The sequence below is a fragment of the Garra rufa genome, chromosome 12, assembly GCF_049309525.1.
Source record: "Garra rufa chromosome 12, GarRuf1.0, whole genome shotgun sequence".
Classification (NCBI taxonomy): domain Eukaryota; kingdom Metazoa; phylum Chordata; class Actinopteri; order Cypriniformes; family Cyprinidae; genus Garra; species Garra rufa.
Window position 1 is genome coordinate 35,416,930 of NC_133372.1, and position 4,626 is coordinate 35,421,555.

The window sequence follows — 4,626 nt, forward strand, 5'->3', positions numbered from 1 at the left end:
ATCTAAAGTTGACAGTTAAACAGCCAGTCCAAGCCTCCGTTACTAATGCGAAAACTTCACTTTAGAAATAGTAACAGAGAAATGTTCAGGAGTTGCTTCATTTAACTGTTTACTGTATTACTGTAGTAAAAGCTCACTGTATTACGTATGTTAGAGATGGACTGGGCGAGTGTGATTACCCGCATCTGATACAGCATTCATTCTTCAGATCGTTCTCGTATTTACAATAAACATTAGTTGAATATCTGCTGAGGTAAGCGCTATCTTTGTCGTAACGTTAATATCTGTATCTGTTAAGGGTGATTTTGCTGCTCAGTGCATTTGTTTACTGTATCAAGCTGTTGTTGAAACTACAAATAACTTCCATTTACAGCAGTGACTTTTCAAAGTCTTTACTGCTGACTCTCTTGTTGCCATCTAATGGTGGAACAATGTAACTTAAATCACCATCACGAACACACACCGTTTCTCAATAATAAACACTGTCATTAAATACTATTACTTATATAAAATATTATTTATTGAATAATAATATTAAATAAACAACAGCAACAGCCATCATAAAAGTTGCTAGGCAATGCAGTCAAAAGTACAAAGGCAGCGCTCTTATATACAGCATTGGATTTAAGTAAACATGAGATTTTGCCAAAACTATCTTCTCTGGAACAAATAATAGATTAATGAGACCAAAGACTATTGTTAGATTTATGCATAATGAATTGTATCTGATGTGTAACTACTACAGAGACATAAAAGCCAGCTGTAAATTCCAGAACATCTGGCTAAGTCGAGGCGCTCTCAGGCGGGTTCATGAGCGCAATCTGGAGCTCACATGTCTGAAAATGTTGACACTAATTTTCAAATAGACGTTATGTTTATTAACAAATTGCATATTTGAACTATAAACACGTACATTCTCCCCAGACACCTCTTAAAACTTTTTAGAAAATGATTTGGGTGTCCACCATGACACACGCTGTAAGTTATACATGACACAAACAGTAAAATGGCTGTTGGAGGTCTGATAACACTCTAATATCGCACTCTAATATCAGCCATTTAGAATCGAGGACCAGAAGGAACTGATGTGTGTGTGTGTGTGTGTGTGTGTGTGTGTATATATATATATATATGCTTTTGCTTTTACCCATTTTGCTTGTGATTCTCAGATTATAAACCTTCAATATATTCTAAATAGCAAACTAATAACCTAAACTAATAATGACACTGTTACATTTTTTATTCAGTTTACTGCCTATTATACATCTGACATTGTCTTTTGTGTTATATAACCTACTGCATGCTATACAAAACACTGAACTGGCACTTTGAAACTTTTTAAGAAAGAAATTTCCACACAAAACACTCAAGGCCTGTGCAGATGAATGTAATATACTTCACCCAAACTCCAGTTTTCTGCAAAATCCATTTGTTTCTACGGCTCCTTCATCCTCTGCCACCTATTTTTCCATTACGTACTGTATATTTGTCTTCGACTGCAGCTTGTCTGCTAGTTAAAATGGGGAAAAAAAATCATAGTACAACCAAGTTTGTACATGACATGAGTCTAAACACAAAGTTATGAGTTTGTTGAGCTGAGGTTGTTTTGCCATTACATAAGCTATAACTTCTGGTGATTAATGAGGTGGCCTATTACCTAACACACTGTTGGTATACTTGTTTTCTCACACTGACAAGCATGTTCCTTAGGGGAGAATTCTATGGGGAGCTAGATGCATATGTGTTCTGCCATTTTGATGAATGGAAAAGTTGACTCGTATGGTGGAAAATTGTTGTCTCTCTTCAAAAAGACTTTGAGCTTGCTGCCGGTGGCCCCTAAGGGACGTTTGGAGAACAAAGGAGAATAACACGACGAATATGTCTTAGAAAACCACTCTGGAGGAGTTCAATAATGTATAGTCGATGTATGGCGTTCAGTATATGTTAGCGCAGCACTGCAAGTGTGACCTGTAAGTTGCTGCAGTGTCTTTCGCTTTCAACCGTGCTATAACGAAATGCACTTTCAGCACATCTAGCTCTTGTTTGTAATGCAAAAGTGATGCATTTTCCTGTAGAAAGCTTCCATTATGAGAAACCGGACAGAGACTTGGTTCCAGCGGCTCTTAAAACACTAGGGAAGGAATCATGTTCTCGGAGTGGAGTCGTAAATAAAGCCTCATTTCAAATTCTATTAATCTATTAATAGATGCTCCTCACAGCCTTGTGTTATTGCTGGAGCCTCATTGCTTAATTTATGCACGTCCAGAGGAAGCTCATTTGCATTCTATAGACATTCCATACTCTACTCGTGCGTCCAGAGAGATCATTTCAAAGGCAGATTCAGCTGCTGATGGAACATATTCATTTGAGCTACAAAACAAGGAAGTTTTCACAAATTCAGATTAGAATTGCATTATCACAGATTAGAAATGTCATTACTACTAGGTTTAGATTATGATCTGCTGGGGGAAAAAAAAAATATAAAAACTAAATATGACCATTTTAAGCATGTTCCATTTAAACACAATGGCTTGCCATGTTATTTTGAGCTGATTTTATTTATGTCCTCTCCTTTGGGGTTTATATGTCATGCAGACATACATATCTCTATTGATACTGCTGCTTGTGAATCATGCATGACAGGTACTCAATAATAATGGTGCGGATTACTTTTGACATCTGGCTGTCGGTGACGGAAGCTTTGTTCTGTGGTCTGATTCCACGTGCACCACATCAAAGGCTGAGGTGTCTCTCTAGGAAAGGGCTGAAGGATGATTTTACTGACTTTTCCTCCAAAATTGTCTATTAGAAGTGGCCTTGAGTATCACATGCACTTTTAGTTCACTGAACTGACAGTTGAAAATATTTTGCATCATTTCTTTCCTCTCCTTACAAAAATGTACCATGGTTTCCAGCTAAATAAAATGGCTATTACTGTAAAACCATACTAAATTAAGAATTGTATTTAATTATATAAAATGTTATATTTTACATAATTATTATATTACATATTAAGATAATAACAAATATAAGTCCCCTAAGCTTATTAATGCATCTTTTTTTAATAAAAATATTGTGAAATATTATTACAGTATAATATAGCTTTCTATTTTAATATATTTCAAATGTAATTTATTCCTGTGATGGTAAAGTTGAATTTTCATCAGCCATTTCTCCAGTTTTCAGTATCACATGATCCTTCAGAAATCATGCTGCTACTTAATTTTTTTTTTTTTTTTTTTGTGGAAATGGTGAAATATTTTTTTTCAGGATTATTTGATGAATAGAAAGTTCAATAAGACAGCATTTGTTTGAAATGTATATAAACAGTACATATATATTTTTTAAATTTTGTAAAAGGCTTCACTGTTAATCAGTTTAATTCATCTTTATCTTTCGGAATTTAAAGTCCCCTTAAAATCATAATGGAAGTTTTTTTTGGCTTTTAGTATGAATATCTTAGCCTTAAGGTTATCTCTAAAGCTGGTGTGCTCCAAAACATTTCACATTCAGAAGACATAAGCATTCAAAACTTACAGTCTCTAACTTCGGCCAATATGAATCAATGCTTTTGATGAAATCACTCTGCACTTCAGCTTCTCATTAAACTTTGTCCAATCAAATGCTCTCACTCTAAAACCGAAACATCCTGGCCCTTACACTATAAGTGCTGAAGCTGGGGCAGAAATTGGTCACTTGTTCACAGAATTTGTATTTTCTGTACAGTGAATGGCACTTAGTGCACTATATAGGCAATAAGGAACGATTCAGGCCATTGGAGCGAATGAAGTCTGGTTTGACTTTCTATCACACGAACCATCGCAGGACACACACATTCTGCTCTGGTCCAGAGACACGATAGCACAGAGCAAACCATTTGCACGACTTGGTGCAGAACACAAAATATTTTGGACACATTTGATTTTTATACAGACAAAGACGACAACTCCCATGATTCCACACTCTTATCACAGTGTCATCAAACTAAGCCTCTGTTTCTTTGTTTGTTTTGAATATGCACCCTCTAGCGGCAAAAATTACATACTGTGCCTTTAATAAAAAAAACTAATGTTGTGAAATATTATTATAATTTAATATGACTGGTTTCAATTTGAATATATTTAAAATGTTATTTATTCCTGTGATGGTAAGGTTGAATTTTTATCAGCCAGTATTCCAGTTTTCAGTATCACATGATCCTTCAGAAATCATTCTAATATGGTGATTTGCAGCTAAAGAAACCATGCTGAATAAAATCGATAGACACCATTACAAAATCTACTGTGGATTTCTACTGGTAATTGGTTGCCTTCTATTGGTGGCTTGTTAAAACCACTAAAACCTAATAGAATAAGTCCCAACACACATTACAGAAAACCATATTTAATGGTTTTAATGGTTGATGATTTGTAATGGTATTTGTAGTGGAAAACATTGGAATTTCTGTGATGGTTTCTATTTTTTTTGTAGCAGGGAATAGATGTGCTGCTGGAAGTTCACTTCCAAAACAAAAATTTACAGATAATTTACTCACCCCCTTGTCATCCAAGATGTTCATGATTTCTTTCTTCAGTGGTAAAGAAATTATGTTTTTGGAGAAAAACATTTCATAATTTCTCTCCAAAT